The sequence below is a fragment of the Rosa chinensis genome, chromosome 1 (assembly GCF_002994745.2).
Source record: "Rosa chinensis cultivar Old Blush chromosome 1, RchiOBHm-V2, whole genome shotgun sequence".
Lineage (NCBI taxonomy): Eukaryota > Viridiplantae > Streptophyta > Magnoliopsida > Rosales > Rosaceae > Rosa > Rosa chinensis.
The window spans coordinates 15,274,479-15,287,049 of record NC_037088.1 but is presented as its reverse complement, the minus strand read 5'-3'; the positions used below and the strand labels follow the sequence as shown (position 1 = coordinate 15,287,049).

Below are 12,571 nucleotides of genomic sequence, written 5' to 3'. Positions count from 1 at the left end.
TGATTATTTGAGGTTGCATCATGGAAAGAAAGAAATCTACATGGGGCACCGAAAGTGGCTTCCAAATGACCATATTTTTCGTACATGGCGCAGTAACTTCAATGGATCAACTGAATATCGTAGACCACCCAAACCAATGACGGGGTTAGATTGCTTGGAGGCAACTAATACATTGACGTTCCAACTTGGAAAGGGAAAGGAAAAAGGGTCCACTCGTAAAAGAAAACAAGTTCAAAATAATGATAACACAGAGTACACAGGGCCGTGGAGGAAGCAAAGTGTTTTCTTTCAGCTGCCTTATTGGAAGAACTTATTACTGCGTCATAATTTAGATGTCATGCATGTTGAGAAGAATGTTACAGATAGTGTCATTGGGACTTTATTAGGAATTGATGGGAAAAACAAAGACAGCTTAAAGGCCCGCCTTGACATGGTACTAATGGGTATTACGCATTCACTACATCCTCAGCCACGTGGTGGCCGAACATGGTTGCCTCCAGCGAAATACACCTAAATAAGGTTGAATTATGTTTCTGCTATGACATAATAGCAAGGTTTTGCGTCCCCATTACTCTCACTGCATCGTCCCATCACTCTCAAATTTGATGATTTGGGGTTCTGTTCTTGATAGGAATTATAGTGTTCTTAATCAAATTATTCTCTTGTCTTTTCAGTTCATTAATTCCGTGATATTTATTCTAATGCAAGATTAAATGTCTGGATGAGTTACTGTATTGATAGTGGAGGTGACCACGAAGAAAACACTGGGTATGAGGACGAAAATATTGGGTATGACGACAGTGAGACACATGATATCGGCGGTATTTTTCAACAGCAAGCAATGTCTACCAGCAATGACAATGGTTTATCAGAGACCCCTACAATAACCAAGAGACAAAGAGGCCCAAACCAAAAAAATTGGGCATTGGAGGGACCAGAAAAATTGTTGTGGAACCGCTTTGGGCTTCCTAAGGGTCTGCGGAAAAAGGTAGCAAGATTTTCCAGATATTTGGGCATTTTAGCAAAAGATTGTTCACTATTTCCAATTAGTGAACCTGATTTTCGCAAGTTCAACAAAAGTGACAACTATGAAAGGGCTTGGAATCGTGTAAAGGTATTAAAATGTTTCAAATTTTCTCATTTCATTGCTCGCATGTGCATTATTATGTTTTAGTTCTCCTTATATTGTCAAGATGTTTGAGCATCATGAGAAATTATTGTTAACAATTTTTGTAGGAAACTCTTGACTTGACACGCCCACGAGTTGCCTGTTTGGAAAGTAAAATCAGGGAAAAGGTCAGGAGCAAGTTGAATGAACGCTGGAAGCATTGGAAGTCTGAGTTGAGCAAGAAATGGTATAAACCATTCAAGAATAGTCCCCTTAGGTTTCGCAAACCTGATGATGATCGTGTTGATGAGGACCAATGGAAAGTGTTCATTGCAAACAAAGACAAGAAGAAGCATCAGGTAATGAAAATATTGCTTTTCTTTTTACCTTATTTAATTGCTTTATTCCTACTTAATGATTTTCATTTATGGATCACACAGAGGATGGTGACCATCAACAAGAGGAACCGGTCTCAAAAGAGAATGAATCAGTCAACAGGGACACGAACCTATGCTAGTTTGGCTCATGAATATGTAAGTTAGCCTATACTTTTAGTTATTTTCCATTTTATTGACTAGAAATTTTGATGTGTTATCTTTATATAATATGTACCATCCTTTGAATTGCACAGGAACTTCTGCATGGTAAAGAGCCAGATAGATGGGAATTGTTCAAATTAACACACCGAAAGGTAGGAACTCAAGAGCCAATTGATGCAGCAAGTGCAAAAGCAATTGTAAGCGCTATACGAAATATTAATGTTTATTTAACAAATACGAGACTAGTGCAATTCTTGAATTTGTAATATAATATTTACATTTTGTAGGCGGATTTTGAAGAAGCCGAACAAAAGAGGCTAAGCATGAATGTTGACATCACTGCTCCAGAAATCCGTGAAGAGATGTATGCTGAGGTTCTTGGTAAGGAGAAGGGAAACCGAGTAAGGGGTCTTGGAGCTGGGGTCACTTGGGATGAAGTTCCTGGAATTCATGTGGAAGAGCGAGGTGTTTCAAAGGAAGTGCAACTCTTGCGAGAGCGATTAGAAGCACAAACCAAAGAGGCATAAGAGAGGGAAGCACGTCTGATGGATGAATTACAAAGGAAAATGGCTGAACAAACAAAAAAATATGGAAGAAATGTTTGAAGTAAGGTGTGTAGGCATGGCGGTCCAAAAAATGGGAGAGTTGTTTAAACAGTGTGGAATATCGCTGGATACACAAGAAGATATGGAGCAAACAATGTCTCAATTTGCTCAGAACATTTCTCAAAGGCCATCAAATGTGATTTTTTCCCCAAATGATGATGTTTACCGCCCCACATTGCCATTTGAATGTTCTGATATGCAGACGGATTGAAGACTTTGCTTGAAGATGGTGGTCGCTCGTTCAACTCTATCGAAATTAGTTTGATATTACAATAAAGAGTTTCATTTTAGTATTTCCATTTTCTAGTCATTTGAGATTTCGGACTAATTTTAATTCTTGTCTTTTGTTGGTTTAAAGTTTAAACTTTGTAGATTTTATTATAAATATATATTTTTTAGAATATTAATGGTTATGCCTCATTGTTATTATTATTTTTTTAATTCCATGAAAATTAGAATTATTTGGATATAATTTATTTATATTAAAATTACTGATTTTTAAATAAGACATGCTGTTTTTTGGCCGGAATTGTGACCGAATGCAGCTTACCTACATAAGAACTCGATAAAGTTCAGGTACGCTGATTGTGACAAAAAAATAAAATTCGGATATTATGGATAATATAGAGGTATTATTCCGATACTATTTTTCCAAAAAAAAAAAACAGAAGAAATATTAGATTGTTGTTGTCCCATGGTGGAACACGCAGAACCCGCTTGTTTCTCTTCTCCGGTCTACACTTCGAGCCGCTGTGACCGTCAACCGCTGCAGTCGCTCGGCCCGTCTGAGCTCGTATTTTCTCTCCCTCTCTTTCTTTTATCCTTTCAGTTTATATTCCCTCAAAACTGTAATAGCTTGCTTTTATCTGAGCTGAGTTGGTTTTCAACTCATTAGCTGCTATTCAGTTGTTGATTATCTGTCCCAGCATTGCTAATCTTCAGCTTCTACTGTTCTAGGACTATAACTTTGCCACTGTTGTAATGCCCGTGGCTTTTTTTTTTTTTTTTGGCATGTTTAGTCAGTAGCATAATCTGTAAGAATTTGGTGAGTTGGCTAAATATTTTGATATATGAGGGCTAAACCCAAATGACATATAGTGCTGCAAGGCTTACATATGTTGTGGGTTCTATCTAAACTAGGCTGTAAATTTATTTATTTTCTGCAAAAGCTACTAGAGATCTGCCGGTAGGTTGATATGATTCTAAGTTTTTACCAACTGGCCTTTCCACCCAAACTGCAAAATTGTTGGGTTTCTATGAAATTTGATTAGGGTTATGGTTCGATCATGACGTTGTTAACCTAGTTCACCACGAAAAGCCTTTGCCTTGATTTTATGTCATACATATTCTCGACTACTTATTTGTCTTCCATGAAGATGGATAATTTTGAGTAATCTTCACACACAGCTTTGTTCAGTGTTTTAAAAGACAGTTTGTCAGACTGGTGGCGTTGCTGGTGTTTGTAATTAGCTATGCATAAAACCTTTTTTTCCTGGAAACATGTACAGGCGGCATGATTGAGGCCATTCCATTGAATCCGAATTGATTAGGTCTCCAAGTTGATAGGCACAGAAAAGAAGACTGCTAGTTCAGCTTCTATAGCCTGGCCAAGGGTGCTAAAAAAAATGTACATAGTTAAATTGAACTTAGCAGGCAGTAGGCCATCGCCCTATCCCAGCCCCTCAGCTCCTTCCTTAGTCAACCTTTACTTTCCAGTTGACCTCATTAAAATATTATCAGCTCCCTAGCAGCCCAAATTGTGAATGAGCCCTTGAGTTTTATGTTTTTTTGGGCTCCTTTTCATTGATCAATATTTCTTATTTGGTTGCCACAATTAGGAAGCTCAATCACTTGGTCACCTTCACAGTACCATTTTTCAATTTCAGCTGTTCCCAACTCAAGAAACATTGAGGCTCATTTTCGTCCTAAACTGTAATTTGTCTTTCAGGATATATGTTTCCTAGTTTTTGGTCTCAAGTTATTCCAGCTCATCATACTTGGACTGTGGATTTTCTGATTAACATGGGTATTTGGATAGTTGATTCTTGATCCTTTTGTGTAGGGAATTTCTACCAACGTTCTGGAGTTTTTGGGTTTTATTGTTTACTGATAAGAGTAGTGGGGTTGGAGGTGTTAGACCTCATGTGTTTGGATACATATGTTATATTGTATGGAAATGCTTTTTGTGTTTCCAGCATATGGCTTAAATTACAATTGCCGTCAAATGCTTGTCATATCGAGGCATCTAACATTGTCCCTCTTATTCGGTCAAGGTGAGTGCTTTACATTGTTTGACTGGATCTAACTTAAACACTTTGAATATCTCCTCAGTCCTCACACACCCCAGCCATAAGTTCTAAATGGGGGATGATCAATTCTTTGTGGTATTATGTGTCTCCCCTAAACATTCTGAACTGAGGAATGTTAATTCTTTGGTATACATTGTTGATTGATTCTGACATTCTCTCTCTCTCTCTCTCTCTCTCTCTCTCTCTCTCTCTTGCAGACCAGGTATGCTTGGTTTTTCTGCTGCTGCTCGTGCGGCTACATCACCCAGCACCAATCTTGTCTTGCTATTCTCCACCAAGCTGCCAATTACTGATTCTTCTTCTTTCTCTTCTTTTACGGTATAGTTCTCGCAATTTTCACCTTTGTGTGTGTGTGTAATATCTTTATCTTTGTGGTGTACAGTCTTGCTCACTGAAGAACTCATCTTGGCTGCACACCAGTTGCCGACCAATTAATGCCGTGGCTGCCCAAGAGGCTCAATCCTCAGCCTCAGGTTTGATTCTTTTGAGGCTGTGCTTAAAAGTTAAAACAAACAAACAAAAAAACAAGAAGACACATAATTTTTTTGTGATTTTTCTTTTTTCTTTTCTTTTCTCTTGTGCTGATTAAGCTTGATTGTTGGTTCATCCAAGCTTCTTCTTTGTTTCAGGTGATAGGCAGGCTCTGATATCTTTGTCAGACAAAAACAATCTTGCTTTCTTAGGGAATGAACTTCAGAACTTGGGGTAAATTCAGGAGCCTACTTTTTTCACCAAAATATTAATATTCTGCAGTATTATCCTTATATAACATCACCTTAAAACTGTCCTTGTTATGTAATGATATCTACCATGGGACAAAACTATGTTGAGATCAAGTCAGTGTGGTCGAAATACAAATAATACATAAATGCCAATGGAAATTATATTAAAAGAATTGAGAATAACTTAATAACTCAATATGCGTGTGTGTGTGTTTGTGCACACACACACACACACTGTGCACAAACACACACACACATGTATTATATGTCTGTCTGTCTGTCTGTGTTATGAAATATAGATAACTCCCTGGTGATGTTGATCTCAGAGAGTGGACTTCTTTTGTATTTTATGGCTTTGGTCTCTCTTGACTATCCTGTTGTTGGGTCTTTAAGCTTTCTGCCTATCTTCTTTGGGATGATCATCTTTATTTAACCTCTTTATGATCTCCATGGTTTGGTTTCAATGGTCTCAAGTATCTGCTTCTCCATTTTACCTTAGCACAGTTTTTATTTTTATTTTATTAATATTTTAGTTGGTCCCTCCAGTTGGTACCTCCTGGTTTGTTCCTTATTGGGAAGTTCACTCACATAATTGTCTATTGTTTGCGATCCTGGAATTATAATTTCAACTGTATTCAAATAATGGGAAGCATTATATGTTTGTCATGATAAGCTTTTCTGCATTTTTTATTTGGACATTGTAGATATAAAATTGTTTCCACTGGAGGAACTGCATCTGCTTTAGAAAGTGCCGGAGTGTCTGTCACTAAAGTTGAAGAACTTACTTGCTTCCCGGAGATGGTAGGCTAGCACTTTTCTTATTTTTCTATGGAAGATACACAAGTGAGGTGTTATCTGCATTATCATTTGGCTCGTAATCTGTTTAAATCTGTATTGAAGCTCGATGGTCGTGTAAAAACTTTACACCCCAACATTCATGGGGGGGGTATCCTTGCTAGAAGAGACCAAAAGCATCATATGGAAGCTCTTAGTAATCACGGAATTGGTGAGTTTTGCTGTAATGCCTGCAATAAACTCTCTTTGTTGTGTGAATTGTGTTAATAGTTTCTTTTGCTGCAACATTTTTATACAGGTACATTCGATGTGGTTGTGGTGAATTTATATCCCTTTTATGATAAAGTTACTTCAAAGGGAGGAATAGAATTTGAGGATGTGGAATCGAGAATATAGATATTGGTGGTCCTGCCGTGATTACAGCTGCTGCAAAGGTAGTTTATGTGAATGGCAATGATAGCATATTGTTGGTCGTATAAGTTCATAAATCATAATTTTCTTTGCACATGGCACATACACACTAAGTTTTGCTCAAAGAGTACTTCTTAATATCACTAGTGTAATAGTACAGTTGTTATTCTGATACCTTTATCTGATATTTTAAATGAAATATGCTTGTTAAACAGAATCACAAAGATGTCCTGGTGGTTGTTGATTCAGAAGACTATCATGCACTGCTAGAATATCTTAAAGCGGACATTGATGATCAACAATTCCGAAGAAACCTTGCGTGGAAGGCTTTTCAACATGTTGCTTCTTATGATTCTGCTGTTTCAGAGTGGCTTTGGAGGCAGACTACTGAAGGTACTTCTTTGAGTGAGTTACACAATTTAAAATATTCTTGATTCAATTTAATTAAGTAGAAACCAGTGTCAGAATTGACATGCCAGTTCATTATGAATATAATATTATGAACACCAAATCAATTGACATTTCATGAAAACAGAATTATGAGTAATCTGTTGAATCACAATCTGTGCAGAGAGAAGATAAAGATTTCACTAATCTCTTGAATCACAATCTGAAGCTCATAATAAATTTTAATGGCTGAGTTAGGTAGGGAGGGAGTGTGAGAGTGATATTTCTTTAGGAACACACCGAATTAATTTGTTTGCCTGTGACTTCTGTTGTGGTGGTCCACATAATTGACATCTTTCTTTGATTTTTTGAAGATAAATTCCCTCCTACCTTAACAGTTCCTCTATTGCTCAAAAGTCCCCTTCGGTATGGTGAAAATCCTCATCAAAAGGCTGCATTCTGTGTTGACAAGAGTCTTTCTGAGGTTAATGCTGGTGGCATTGCAACTGCTATTCAACATCATGGGAAGGTAATAAAGACATCTTGCACTACCAATTTAATTCCACTTCAATTAAAGCTTTGGCAGTGATATGCATGGTATCTTTATTTTGTAGGGTACTTCATATATTTTAAAAACTGAAAAGGCAAAACCTGAGTTTTATAAAGAATGTTTGATCAAAATTTGAATATCTGGGTAAAAAGCACACTAATTAATTATTCTGTCTCATGTTATTAGCTGTTATGCAAATCATTGTTTACAGCATATATTGTTGGTGGCAATTAAAAAGCACACTAATTTTAATTGCTGTTCTTCTGCACACAATATTGACATTCAAATTAATTTAATACTGCGGGATAACCCAGGCTGTGCAATTTTGCTGTGTGAGAGGTTAAAATTTGCTGGAGGGAAGAACAGAGTTATGATACTGGTGGTGGCTATTTTTGGTGGTTTTGGTGGAGAGGAATAGGAGAGTTTTTGATGATGTGAAGGGAGGAGAGGTTGACTGTTTATGGAAAAGGTTCAGTCTGGGCTTCTGTATGGGCATTGGTAAAATCAGAATTTTGGAGGAGCACTTTTTGTGTTATGCTTTTAAATTGTGGAACTGCTGTGTATAGGAACTCTTTGTTTGATGTATTGTGCTTTCTGGTAGGACTGTATGACTTGTACTTGCGTCTTGATGGACTTTGTCTCAATCGTCTGATTGATTGGACTTCTTGTACTCTGTTGTAGTGTTTTTTTTGTTTTTTTCTTAAAATTCTATGCTTCTCATAAAAAATTCTAGGCGGACTCCTATTTCTGAATATCAACAATATACGTTGAATTTAATGATCAGCTTAAATCGGTACCAGTGGTTTTATTCTCTACTTTTGTATCACAATAATGAAGTTCATAATATGCGTGGGTGGTCACATTTGATCTTCAAAAATGAACCTTCTTTCTATGCAATACACATGTTCTTATCTCATGTTCTTTCAAACCTTAATTTTTGACTGCAGGAGATGTCATATAATAACTATTTAGATGCCGATGCGGCTTGGAATTGTGTGTCAGAGTTCAGAAGTCCTACTTGTGTTGTTGTAAAACATACAAATCCTTGTGGTGTAGCATCACGTGATGATATACTTGACGCATACAGGCTTGCTGTCAAAGCAGATCCAGTGAGTGCATTTGGTGGCATTGTAGCTTTCAACATAGAGGTTGATGAGGTGAGTTTGAGATCTCGGGGCTTGACGTAGATATATAGATGATATGTGATTTAGTTTTTGGTATTGACTATTGACTTCCCCAAATGTTGGTTCACGCACCAAGCTTGTGGAACTGAATTGGATATGTAATTCTGGCTCCCCTATTCTACTACCCTAAATTGAAAAAGAACCTAAGATGTACGTCAACCCCACCACAAACCTGTACCACTTGCGCCCTGACACCAAGGGCTAAGGGCTAAATCTATTTATGTGCAATGAAGAAATGAAAATACGTTCTCTGTGCAAATGGGATAACTTGAATGCAACTTGCTTTAGTCCAAAAAGTTGGCACATAGCGAGAAGTTTCTCTATCTCAGCATTATTACCTGTTTTGCTGCTTTTTTTTTTTTCCTATATAGATCATATTTTTCTTTGTTTGTAGGCTCTTTCTAAAGAAATCCGTGAGTTTAGAAGCCCAACAGATGGTGAAACTCGGATGTTTTATGAGATTGTGGTTGCACCCAAGTATTCAAAGAAAGGACTCGAAATCCTTCGTGGAAAATCAAAGACTCTGAGGATCCTCAAGGCAAGCAAAAATGAGAAAGGAAAACTTTCGCTTAGACAGGTTGGTGGTGGGTGGTTAGCCCAGGAGTCAGATGATTTAATTCCCCAAGATATCCAGTTTAATGTTGTGTCTAAGAAATCTCCAGAAGAAAGTGAGCTCAGTGATGCAGAGTTCGCATGGTTGTGTGTCAAACATGTCAAAAGCAATGCAATTGTAATAGCAAAGGTAGTCTTTCTTTGTATTACCTTAGCCCTTCATCCTTTTCTTTTCTTATACTAAAGAACATTTGGGTCCTTAAGACATCTGATTCTTGGAATTTGGACAGAATAACTGTATGTTGGGTATGGGAAGTGGACAGCCGAACCGTTTGGAGAGTTTAAGAATAGCATTGAGGAAAGCAGGAGAGGAGGTCAAGGGTGCAGCTTTGGCTAGCGATGCCTTCTTCCCATTCGGTAATTATTACCTACTCATAAATCATTGTTCTGTTGCTTAATGACAGAAATAGTTTGAAAATAACTGGAGTGTAGAACGAGTAAAAGGCTAATTAATCTAATTCCAAAGAAGCGAAAACTCGTGCAATGGTGGAATTTTTTAATACTACAATCTTTACTGAGAGCAATTTTTTATGCTAAACTGGAAATAGATATAAGAACCTTTACATTAATGTGAACGACACCTGTTTTACAAGCAGCTTGGAAAGATGCCGTGGAAGAAGCATGCGAAAGTGGAGTTAGTGTTATTGCAGAACCTGGTGGCAGTATAAGAGACGGAGGATGCTATAGATTGCTGCAACAAATATGGTGTTTCACTTGTTCTCACTAATGTGAGGCACTTCAGGCATTAATAACGGATTTTAGTTTTGGTCCTTGCTCCTTTTACTTTCATCCCAGCACCTTTGCTTAGAGCTTAGAATCTAATTTTTGTTGGATCACTAGGTTTGTTTTCCTCTCACGGAGAAAATCCTGTAGTCATGTTTCTTGTACAATCTGAATGATGCATGTATTTTGCGTACAACAGATTTTGTCTCTGTTTTCACTAAAGCTGAATGACTAATGTAAAGAATTATAAGGTTATGTATTTGTCTGACGTAAAAGAACTAATAATCAGAATAATCTTTTTCTTTTCTTGTTTCTTTCTCTGGTACAAGAAAAACACAAATGTAAATACATTGGTCGCTGAATAGCTGTGAATATACACAAAACAAGAGAGCGTATAAAATTTTAAAAGGAAGAGTCATATTTCCATGTGTAGAAATACAGTGAACAAAAAGAGGTCAATATGCCTCTTACAAAAAGGCCTTTATTTGATGGATAGTGATATATCCAACTTTCACTACCAAACCATTAAACTTCAACCACAGGGCAGTTTGTCATCACTTTCAGTAGTCTGTGAATCCTCTTCAGTTGTTTCCCATGGTGTCTTAATAACTGCTGCAGCACGCACTTTGCTTTTGCCGATAGATGTAATACCTTTCAGTACCTGGTTTTCGTTGAGATTGTTAAGGACAAGACTTGTAGGCTGTTCAAGATTGTGAACTACATCTCTGTTAGTAGTAATTGGGAGGTGAAATACTTCTTTGCGAGCGCTATCCAACGCCTTGTTATTCAGCCAATACCATGAGATTAATCTTCCTGATCCTTCTCTCTTGGTCCTCAAGGAAAAGAGAAAGCAAGGACTTTCTCGCTGAAACCACTGTGTGTGATTTAAATCAATTGACCGATCGACCAGGTGTTGAAGGAAATTGTAAGCAAGTTTCTATGAAAAACTCATATTGATTGACCCTTTAGCATTATAAACATTGAATTTCTAAACCATGAATTGGTTCGAAGACTCAAAACCTAGTCATGCACCCCCAAGCCAAGAACTCGCACCATTAAGGACACAAAAATGGGTGGCACTTAGAGAACATATATGCTTGCCTTGTTCATTTCTTATCATTTCCAATTTCTTGAACGTTCATCTACCATCTTTTAAAAGAAATTATGGAAAAAACGAGCTCCCAAGATGACTTCAATAACAGTGGCTTCAATAAGAGTGCCAGTTCCGAAATCAATGCGGCTGTTGTTGCTTCTGTTAGTAAGTTTTTATGTTACTTACATATTTTAGAAACGTCACTAAGCAACTGATAATATTACAACTGAAAATAGACAACCATTAATGCCTGTGTCAAACTGATGACATATTTGGAAGAAAATTATAGTACATTTCTCAAACGAAGCACGTTTTTCTGCATTTTGTTTTCATTTCAATTCTTTTTCGAAACTTGACTTTGTTACTACAAAGAGATTTGATAAATTCTTTTTCCATTTCTCACTTTCTTTTTTTCCTTTTTCAGTTTCAGTTTCTACTGTGGTGCTGATCATTGCTGTTACAGCCATTACATGTGCCATTACTAACTGCGTGAAAAAGTCTAGAAGTTCTATTTCAATTTCTGCCAAGATAATGAGTAGTAACAATAAAGGGCTTCTCGAAAATTGAGTACAAGTGGCTGTCAAGGTCCTTACCAACAACAACAGGGCTAAGATAGTTGAAGAGCAGTTTATGGTAGAAGCTGGAACCTTGGGAAGAACTTACTATGTCAATAGGTTAAAATCAAGATTGTTGTATGTCCAACAGTCAAAAGTTCATATATCTTCTATTGTTTTTCGGTACTTAAATTGATTTCAGTACTGTTGCAGAACGCAACGTATTGGATTCGTAACTTAGATTTCATTTGTAAGATGCATCCTTTCTTGTTACGCACATAGAAATTGTTTCTGCACATAGAAATTAAACAGCTAAGATGTAAGGAATTAAGTGGTATACAGCTGATGTAAAGAAATGATGTAAAGAATGAGCAGGAAAACAATTTCAGTTATCACAAATGATGTAAAGAATTATGTGGTATACAACTCATTATTTACTGACTGATACTCCAATGCATATTTCTACACATTTATTACCCAGTTAGCTGTATTAACAATTTTCGTTTTGAATTCAAGGAATCATGAAAGGCTTTGACCAGGCTACTAATATCATTCTTGATGAGTCTTATGAACGTACTTTTTTCTCCAGAGGTTTGCATCTTTACAGACTTATAAGCTTCCAAGTTCCAACTGCATTTTCTCTTTGCACTTTTATAAATTGAACAGTTGGACCAGGATAACAGATTTAGGAATCTTATTTCTCAGTTCTCCAAATTTTTGCCAATCAAATGCCATATGGAGGATTTATTATTTTCTAGTGGACATATCAAAATTTTAAGTTTGAATGATACTTCGGGTGTACTTTCAACTAGGTTCTTGTACAACGAGTAAATCCCTACAAGTTAGGAATATAAGGAATATTACAAATAATCTCCTAAAGATACACATAATTACAATATTGTTGTAAATATTTGTGGATAATCATGTAAATAGATGATGAGTAATAGGTGCCTATCCCTATAGATTGGTGATTGATAGG

At 36.8% G+C, this 12,571-nt stretch overlaps 1 pseudogene; it reads left to right on the top strand.

The window, feature by feature from the left end:
* Positions 1-2,789: 2,789 nt before the first annotated feature.
* Positions 2,790-10,253, top strand: LOC112187123 (annotated as a pseudogene).
* Positions 10,254-12,571: the final 2,318 nt, after the last annotated feature.